Source organism: Arachis hypogaea, chromosome 20 (genome assembly GCF_003086295.3).
Source record: "Arachis hypogaea cultivar Tifrunner chromosome 20, arahy.Tifrunner.gnm2.J5K5, whole genome shotgun sequence".
Lineage (NCBI taxonomy): Eukaryota > Viridiplantae > Streptophyta > Magnoliopsida > Fabales > Fabaceae > Arachis > Arachis hypogaea.
In genome coordinates, this window is record NC_092055.1 from 49,932,008 (window position 1) to 49,942,384 (window position 10,377).

General features: G+C 38.7%; 1 non-coding gene across 1 annotated transcript; it reads left to right on the plus strand.

Annotated features, from left to right (window-relative positions):
• The first annotated feature begins 469 nt into the window (after positions 1-469).
• Positions 470-577, plus strand: LOC112787934 (small nucleolar RNA R71). The gene has a single exon (XR_003195320.1). It is a non-coding gene; the product is annotated as a small nucleolar RNA R71 (small nucleolar RNA).
• The last annotated feature ends 9,800 nt before the right edge of the window (positions 578-10,377 follow it).

Here is a 10,377-nt window from a genome sequence, read left to right on the forward strand (position 1 = left end):
ATTGGGGTCTCTGTTGATCCTTCCATGAGGGATTTAGATGATTTCTCCATGAAGGATTATAGGTGTTTCCATAGGGTTCTCCCATGTAATTCACCTCTTCTATTGCTGGGTTCTCAGGATCATAAGCTTCTTCTTCAGAGGAAACTTCCTTAGTACTGCCTGTTGCTGCTTGCATTCCAGACAGACTCTGAGAAATCATATTGACTTGTTGGGTCAATATTTTGTTCTGAGCCAATATGGCATTCAGAGTTTCAATCTCAATAACTCCTTTCTTCTGAGCTATCCCATTATTCACAGGATTTCTTTCAGAAGTGTACATGAATTGGTTATTTGCAACTATTTCAATGAGTTCTTGAGCTTCTGCAGGCGTCTTCTTCAGATGAAGAGATCCTCCAGCAGAGCTATCCAATGACATCTTGGATAGTTCAGACAAACCATCATAGAAGATTCCTATGATGCTCCATTCTGAAAGCATGTTAGAAGGGCACCTTCTGATCAATTGCTTGTATCTCTCCCAAGCTTCATAGAAGGACTCACCATCCTTCTGTCTAAAGGTTTGGACTTCCACTCTAAGCTTACTTAATTTTTGAGGTGGAAAGAACTTTGCCAAGAAGGCATTGACTAGATTTTTCCAAGAGTTCAGGCTTTCCTTAGGTTGTGAATCCAACCATGTTCTAGCTCTGTCTCTTACAGTAAAAGGAAAGAGCATAAGTCTGTAGACTTCAGGGTCAACCCCATTGGTCTTGACAGTGTCACAGATTTGCAAGAACTCAGCTAAGAACTGATGAGGATCTTCCAATGAAAGTCCATGAAACTTGCAATTCTGTTGCATTAGAGAAACTAATTAAGGCTTAAGCTCAAAGTTGTTTGCTCCAATGGCAGGGATAGAGATGCTTCTCCCATAGAAATCAGGAATAGGTGCAGTAAAGTCACCAAGCACCTTCCTTGTATTGTTGGCATTGTTGTTGTTTTCGGCTGCCATGGTTTCTTCTTCTTTGAAGAGCTCTGTTAGGCCCTCTAGAAAGAGTTGTGTTTTGGTTTCTCTTAGCTTTCTCTTCAAGGTCCTTTCAGGTTCAGGATCAGCTTCAACAAGAATGCTTTTATCTTTATTCCTGCTCATATGAAAGAGAAGAGAACAAGAAAGTAGGGAACCCTCTATGTCACAGTATAGAGATTCCTTGAGGTGTCAGAGGAAAAAAAGAATAGAAGGAGGAGGTGGAGAAGAGGGAATTCGAACTTATCAAGAGGGACAGAGTTCGAATTGCACCTTGATGAGGAGTCTTAGTCCTTTAAATAGAAAGATGTGAGAAGAGGGGAAGAATTTTCGAAAATAAATTAAAAAAAATTTTGAAATAATTAAAAAGAAATTTGAAAATTTGATTGAGATTTTCGGAAACTAAGATTGGGAAAGAAATCAAGTGATTTTTTTTTTTTGAAAAAGATTTTGAAATCAGAAATTAAAAAGATATGATTGAAAGTTAATTTTGAAAAAGGGTGTGATTGAAAAGATATGATTGAAAAGATATGATTGAAAATCAATTTAGAAAAAGAAAGTTTTTAAAATTAAAGTTGATTACTTGACTAACAAGAAATTAAAAGATATGATTCTAAAATTTAAAGTTTGACCCTTTCTTAATAGGCAAGTAACAACTTAAAAATTTTTGAAGTAAATCTTGAATTGAAGCAAGGATTTTTGAAAATGGTAAAAATAAATATAAAATGGAAAGAAATTGATTTTGAAAGAGATATGATTGAAAAGATATGATTTGAAAAAGATTTGATTTTGAAAAATTATGAAAACTTGAAAAAAAATGTGAATTAAAAACAAAATCTTCCCTCTAGTGTCATCCTGGCGTTAAACGCCCAGAGTGGTGCCCATTCTGGCGTTTAACGCCCAAATCTCTACCTTTTTGGGCGTTAAACGCCCAGCCATGTACCCTGGCTGGCGTTTAAACGCCAGTTTTCCTTCTTCACTGGGCGTTTTGAACGCCCAGCTTTTTCTGTTTGATTCCTCTGCTGAATGTTCTGAATCTTCAATTCTCTGTATTATTGACTTGAAAAGACACAACTTTGAAAATATTTTTGAATTTTTAATGATGAAAAATAACAAAAAATGCAACTAAGATCAAATGAACAATGCATGCAGGACACCAAACTTAAAAATTTTCATATAGGGGACACTAACAAATTGAGATTGCATATGAGAAACAACAAAACACACAAAACAAGAGAATTTAAAGATCAGAGTAATGAAATCATCAAGAACAACTTGAAGATCAATGAAGAACAATATGTATAAATTTTCAAAAATTAGAAGGATAAAGACATGCAATTGACACCAAACTTAAAATTAGACAATAGACTCAAACAAGAAACATAAAATATTTTTGGTTTTATGATTTTAAAATTTTTTTGTATTTTTTTTCGAAATTTATATAGAAAAGAAAATAAAGAGAATCAAAACTTTTAATAAGAATTCCAGGAATCATGCAATGTTAGTCTAAAGCTTCAGTCTAAAAAGATTAGACATGTTTGGCCAAGCTTCAGCAGGACATTACATTCAATAGCTAAATTGATGAGAATCAATCAGCCTTTGTGATGATAAGAACATCACCTTGAAACTCTAGAATTCATTCTTAAAAATTCTGAAGAAAAGATACCTAATCTAAGCAACAAGATGAACCGTCAGTTGTCCAAACTCGAACAATCCCCAGCAACGGCGCCAAAAACTTGGTGCACGAAATTGTGATCATCAACAATGGTGCCAAAGACTTGGAGCTCTCAAACGTGAATCACACTTTGTCACAATTTCGCACAACTAACCAGCAAGTGCACTGGGTCGTCCAAGTAATAAACCTTATGTGAGTAAGGGTCAATCCCACAGAGATTGTCGGCATGAAGTAAGCTATGGTCATCTTGTAAATCTCATTCAGGCAGATTCAAATGGTGATGGAGGATTGATAATTAAAAGATGAATAAAACATAAAATAAGGATAGAGGTACTTATGTAATTCATTGGTGGATTTCAGATAAGCGTATGAAGATGCTTTGTTCCCCTTGAACCTCTGCTTTCCTATTGCCTTCTTCCAATCATTCATACTCCTTTCCATGGCAAGCTTTATGTTGGGCATCACCGTTGTCAATGGCTACATCCCGTCCTCTCAGTGAAAATGGTCCTGATGCTCTGTCACAACATCGGCTAATCAGCTGTCGGTTCTCGATCATGTCGGAATAGGATCCATTGATCCTTTTGCGTCTGTCACACGCCCCACAATTGCGAGTTTGAAGCTCGTCACAGTCATCCCTTCCCAGATCCTACTCAGAATACCACAGACAAGGTTTAGACGTTCTGGATCTCAGGAATGGCCGCCAATAATTCTAGCCTATACCACGAAGGTTCCAATCTTAGATCAGAAACCCAAGAGATACGCATTCAAGCCATTGCTAGTAGAACAGAGGTGGTTGTCAGGCACATGTTCATAGGTGAGAATGATGATGTGTCACGGATCATCACATTCATCAAGTTGAAGAACGAATGAATATCTTGGAGAAGAAATAGACTTGAGTTGAATAGAAAAACAATAGTACTTGTATTAATTCATGAAGAACAGCAGAGCTCCACACCTTAATCTATGGTGTGTAGAAACTCCACCGTTGAGAATACATAAGAACAAGGTCTAGGCATGGCCGAATGGCCAGCCTGCCAAAACATGATCAAGAGATCAAAAGATGATCAAAAGAATCAAAGTATGAAAATACAATAGCAAAAGGTCCTATTTATAGAAAACTAGTAGCCTAGGGTTTACAGAAATCAGTAATTAATGCAGAAATCTTCTTCCGGGCCCACTTGGTGTGTGCTTGGGCTGAGCATTGAAGCTTCCATGTGTAGAGACTTTTTTTGGAGTTAAACGCCAGCTTTTGTGCCAGTTTGGGCGTTTAACTCCAGCTTTTGTGCCAGTTTTGGAGTTAAACGCCAAAATTCTTGAGCTGACTTGGAATGCCTGTTTGGGCCATCAAATCTCGAGCAAAGTATAGACTATTATATATTTCTGAAAAGCCCAGGATATCTACTTTCCAACGCAATTGAGAGCGCGCCAATTGAGCTTCTGCAGCTCCAGAAAATTCACTTTGAGTGCAGGGAAGTCAGAATCCAACAGCATCTGCAGTCCTTTTTCAGTCTCTGAATCAGATTTTTGCTCAGGTCCCTCAATTTCAGCCAGAAAATACCTAAAATTACAGAAAAACACACAAACTCATAGTAAAGTCCAGAAAAGTGAATTTTAAATAAAAACTAATAAGAATATAATAAAAACTAATTAAAATATACTAAAAACATACTAAAAATAATGCCAAAAAGCGTATAAATTATCCGCTCATCAGAGATATTGATGGAGAATATGATCAAGCATCAAGAATTGGCCGACAGGAACCATGAAGCTTCAATGAGGAATTTGAAAAGGCAGATTGACCAAGCAAGCAGTGGCTGAAAGAGAACCTAATACACTACCAAGTGACACCATTCCCAATCCCAAAGAAGAATGCAAATCAATCCAATTAAGGAGTGGAAGAACCTTGGTAAATGACAAAGAAGCCACCAAGAAGCCAACAGAGGATGACAAGACCAGCAGTAAAGAGCAAGTGACAATTGAAGAAAAGAACCAAGAGAAGCTCAAGGAGAAAGAGGAACAACCACAAGCTTCAAGGAAGGAAAATGGAGTCAAAGAGGAACAGTCACAAGAACAGAAGACAATGGTGAAGACTCACATCCCTCCTTTGCCATATCCTCAAAGGTTCAACAGAGAGCTTAAAGACCAACAGTTCCCCAAGTTCCTAGAAGTTTTTAAGAAGCTGGAAATTAATATTCCACTTGCTGAAGTATTGGAACAAATGCCTCTATATGCAAAATTCCTCAAAGAGCTCATCAATAAGAAAAGGAGCTGGAATGAGAAGGAGACAATAATCTTAACCTAAGAATGAAGTGCTATCATCCAAAGAGGTCTTCCACCAAAGCTCAAAGATCCAGGGAGCTTCATCCTATCTTGCACTATAGGCAACAGAACATTGAACAAAGCCCTCTGTGATCTAGGAGCCAGCATCAACTTGATGTCTCTCTCATTAATGAAGCATCTTGCAATAGAGGAACTCAGGCCAACCAGAATGTCACTTCAAATGGCTGACAAATCGCTCAAAATACCTAATAGAGTTGTGGAGAATTTGTTAGTGAAAGTAGGAGAATTCATATTTCCTGTTGATTTTGTCATTTTGGACATGGAGGAAGAAGGACACAACTCAATCATCCTAGAGAGGCCCTTTCTAGCCATAGCAAGGGCTAGAATTGATGTAGAAAAAGGAGAAATGACACTCAGGGTGCATGATGAAAAGATGATCATCAATGTCTTTAAAACCATGCAATATCCCCCTGAGAAAGAAGAGCATATGAGAGTAGAAATGGTGGAAGAAGTAGAGAAAGGGTTATTTGAGACCAATGGCCAAGAGGAACAAGAAGTGGGAACAGAAGTGGAACAAGATTTCTTAGAAGAGGAAGTGGTAGAAATCTCCTCTGAAGACAAGACAGATGGGAAGCCAAAATAAGAGTTAAAGCCCCTCCCCCCTCATCTCAAGTATGTATTTCTTGGGGAAGCAGAGGCCTTGCCAGTGATCATAAACTCCTCTCTGAACATAGAAGAAGAAACAAAGCTGATTAAAGTGTTGAAAGCTCACAAGACAGCCTTGGGTTGGACGATTGATGATATCAAGGGCATAAGCCCTGCCATCTGTATGCACAAAATTCTATTGGAGGAAGATTCAAGGCCTGTAGTTCAACCCCAAAGAAGGCTTAACCCAACTATGAAGGAGGTGGTTCAAAAAGAAGTGATAAAGCTATGGAATGTTGGGATAATCTTTCCAATCTCTGACAGCTCATGGGTGAGTCCGGTTCAAGTTGTGCCAAAGAAGGGAGGAATGACAGTCATTTTCAATGAGAAGAATGAGTTAATTCCCACCAGGACAGTGACTGGGTGGAGGATGTGCATAGATTATAGAAGACTGAATGATGCTACAAGGAAAGATCATTTTCCTCTCCCATTGATCGACCAGATGCTGGAAAGATTGGCTGGCCATGCCTATTATTGCTTCCTGGATAGGTATTCTGGGTACAATTAAATAGTGGTGGATCCCAATGATCAAGAAAAGACTTCCTTCACCTGCCCATTTGGAGTCTTTGCTTACAGAAGGATGCCCTTTGGACTGTGCAATTCCCCTGCAACTTTTCAAAGGTGTATGCTTTCTATATTTTCTGACATGGTGGAGAAATTCTTAGAAGTCTTCATGGATGATTTTTCTGTCTTTGGCAATTCATTTAACACTTGCCTGCATCATTTAACTCTTGTTTTGAAAAGATGCCAAGAAACTAATCTGGTGTTGAATTGGGAGAAATGCCATTTTATGGTTCCTGAAGGGATAGTTCTTGGGCATAAGATTTCAAGCAAAGGTATAGAAGTTGACAAAGCAAAAATAGAAATCATTGAAAAGCTTCCTATACCTGTTAATGTGAAAGTAGTGAAAAGTTTTATTGGACATGCTGGTTTTTACAGGAGATTTATCAAAAATTTTTCAAAAATAGCAAAACCACTAAGCAATTTGCTAGTGATTGATAATCCTTTCATCTTTGATGACAATTGCAAGCATGCCTTTGAAACTTTAAAAAGAAAACTCATTAGAGCACCCATTATCACACCCCCAGATTGGGAATTACCTTTTAAACTTATATGTGATGCAAGTGACTTTGCAATTAGTGCTGTATTGGGGCAGAAGAAAGACAAACTGCATCATGTTATATACTATGCTAGCAAGGTGCTGAATGAAGCACAGAAAAATTATACCACCACTGAGAAAGAGCTCTTGGCAATTGTATATGCATTTGATAAATTTAGACAATACTTGATTGGTTCAAAGTTTATAGTATATACTGATCATGCTGCTCTCAAGTATCTCATGTCTAAATAAGATTCAAGGCCAAGGCTTATTAGGTGGGTGTTGCTGTTACAAGAATTTGACATTGAAGTAAGAGATAGGAAAGGGAATGAAAACCATGTAGCAGACCATTTGTCAAGAATATCACAAGAAGCTAATCAAGCTCCACATTCAGTGAATGAAAGCTTTCCAGATGAACACCTCTTACAAATCCAACAAGCTCCCTGGTTTGCAGACATTGTAAACTACAAGGTTGGAAGGAAGATTCCCCAAGAATTCACCAAGCAACAAGTGAAGAAGCTGCTCAATGAGGCCAAGAAATTCTTATGGGATGAATCATTCTTATTCAAGAGGTGTCCAGATGGAATGATTAGGAAATTTGTTCCTGAGAGTGAGATGAGAGACATACTATGGCATTGTCATGGTTCAGCTTATGGTGGACATTATATACCAGAAAGAACAGCAGCTAAAGTACTTCAAAGTAGATTTTATTGGCCAACCATCTTCAAGGATGCTAGAGAGTTTGTTCAGCAATGCAATGAGTGCCAACGAGCTGGAGGATTAACAAGAAGGAATGAGATGCCTCAAAACTACATCTTGGAGGTGGAACTCTTTGATCTTTAGGGAATAGATTTTATGGGCCCCTTTCCACCCTCATATTCTTTCAAATACATACTTGTGGCAGTAGAGTATGTCTCAAAGTGGGTGGAAGCCATAGCAACAATCACATGTGATGCACAAATTGTCCTTCAATTTCTTAAGAAGCACATTTTTACTAGATATGGAGTGCCTAAGGGTCTTGTCAGTGATGGTGGTAGTCATTTTTGCAACAAACAGATGGAGAAACTACTTCACAAATATGGAGTGATGCATAAAGTAGCTACACCGTATCATCCACAGACCAATGGCCAAGCAGAGCTTGCAAATAGGGAGTTGAAGAGGATTTTGGAGAAAACAGTAGGGAGCACAAGAAAGGATTGGGCCAGAAAATTAGAAGATGCTCTCTGGGCATATAGAACAGCATTCAAAACTCCTATTAGAAAGTCTCCTTTTCAGTTGTTATATGGCAAATCTTGTCACCTTCCTATAGAGCTTGACCATAAAGCTTTCTGGGCCACTAAACTCCTCAACCTTGATTCTCAGGCAGCAGGAGAGAAGAGGCTATTACAATTAAATGAGTTGGATGAGTTTAGACTTGAAGCCTACGAAAATGCTAAGATATACAAGAAAAAAGCCAAGAGATGGCATGACAAAAGAATCTCAAAGAAGGAGTTCAAACCAGAACAGCAAGTACTCTTGTATAACTCCAGGCTCAAAGTTTTCCCTGGCAAACTCAAGTCCAAATGGACTAGTCCCTACTTGGTGACAAAGGTTCTACCTTATGGAAGCCTTGAACTCCTAGATGAAGCAACAAAGAGCAATTTCACAGCAAATGGTCAAAGGGCAAAGCATCACTTGGGAGGCCATTGGGACAAAGAGAAGGAGATTCAGAAATTAAGCTGAGCAAGAATGAAGGATGTCAAGCTAGTGACATTAAAAGAGCGCTTGTTGGGAGGCAACCCAACCAAAGGTAGTTTTCTTTTCCAAAACTATTTCAATAAAAAGGTTAAGTAGATTTATCTATATTGCAAGGAGCTAAGTTTGGTGTTACATACCAAAATAATTCAAGAGTGAATGAAGGATGCTAAGTTTGGTGCTTGGTGCACAAAATTGTGATTCACACTTTTCACAACTCTGCACAACTAACCAGCAAGTGCACTGGGTCGTCCAAGTAATACCTTACGTGAGTAAGGGTTGATCCCACGGAGATTGTTGGCTTGAAGCAAGCTATGGTCATCTTGTAAATCTTAGTCAGGCGGATTCAAATGGTTATGAGGTTTTGATAATTAAAAGATAAATAAAACATAAAATAAAGATAAAGTTACTTATGTAATTCACTGGTGGGAATTTCAGATAAGCGTTTGGAGATGCTTTATTGCTTCTGAACCTCTGCTTTCCTATTGCCTTCCTCCAACCATGTGTGCTCCCTTCCATGGCAAGCTGTATGATTCTCTCGGATGAAAAATACCAGGTACGATCCCTGTACGGCGAATCAACTGTCAGATTTCTCGTCTCAGATGAAAAATACCATGTACAGCTACCGCACGGCTAATCATCTGTCGGTTCCCGCTAGCGTCGGAATAGGACCTCTCTATCCTTTTGCACACTGTCACTGTGCCCAACATTCGCAGGTTTGAAGCTCGTCACAGTCATCCCTTCCTAGATCCTACTCGGAATACCACAGATAAGGTTTAGACTTTCCAGATCTCAGGAATGCTGCCAATGGTTCTAGCCTATACCACGAAGGTTCTAATCTCAAATTCAGATGCTCTGTTGCCAGGAGAGACGATGTGAATCGTTGATTAGAAACCCAAGAGAATATACTCCGGCTGTCGTCCAATGACTATGTTGAACATCATGTAGACCGCTTGTGGTTGTCAGGCATGCGGATCTTGGCAAAGCGAGTAACGAAGATAGTGGGTGATTGTCACGGGTCACCCCTTCATTCTGACTTAACTGAATTAAGTACAAGAGTATATCTTGGAGAAGAAGCAGGCATGAATTGAAAGAAAAACAATAGTACTTCTATTAATTCTTGAAGAACAGCAGAGCTCCTCACCTTAATCTATGAGGTGTAGAAACTCCATCGTAGAAAATACATAAGTGAAAATAGTCTAGGCATGGCCGTGAGGCCAGCCTCCAAAGGAGGTTCCAAAGTGTCAAAGTTACATATGATGATCAAAAGATATATAATAAATCTCTAAAAGTAGCTTTTATACTAAACTAGTAACCTAGGTTTACAGAAAATGAATAACTAAGTGCAGATAGTGCAGAAATCTACTTCCGGGGCCCACTTGGTGTGTTCTTGGGCTGAGAATTGAAGCTTTCACGTGCATAGACTGTTCTTGGAGTGAAACACCAGCTTGGGTGCCAGTTTGGGCGTTTAACTCCAATTTTGGTGCCAGTTCTGGCGTTTTACGCCAGAAAGTTTTAGGCTGGCTTTGAACGCCAGTTTGGGCCATCAAATCTCGGGCAAAGTATAGACAATTATATATTACTGGAAAGCCCAAGATGTCTACTTTCCAACACAATTGAGAGCGTGCCATTGGGCTTCTGTAGCTCCAGAAAATCTACTTCGATTGCAGGAGGGCAGAATCCAACAGCATCTGTAGTCCTTTTTCAGCCTCTGAATCAGATTTTTGCTCAGGTCCCTCAATTTCAGCCAGAAAATACCTGAAATCACAGAAAAACACATAAACTCATAGTAAAGTCCAGAAATGTGAATTTTGAATAAAAACTAATGAAAACATAATAAAAAGTGACTAAAACATACTAAAAACTATGTAAAAATAATGCCAAAAAGGG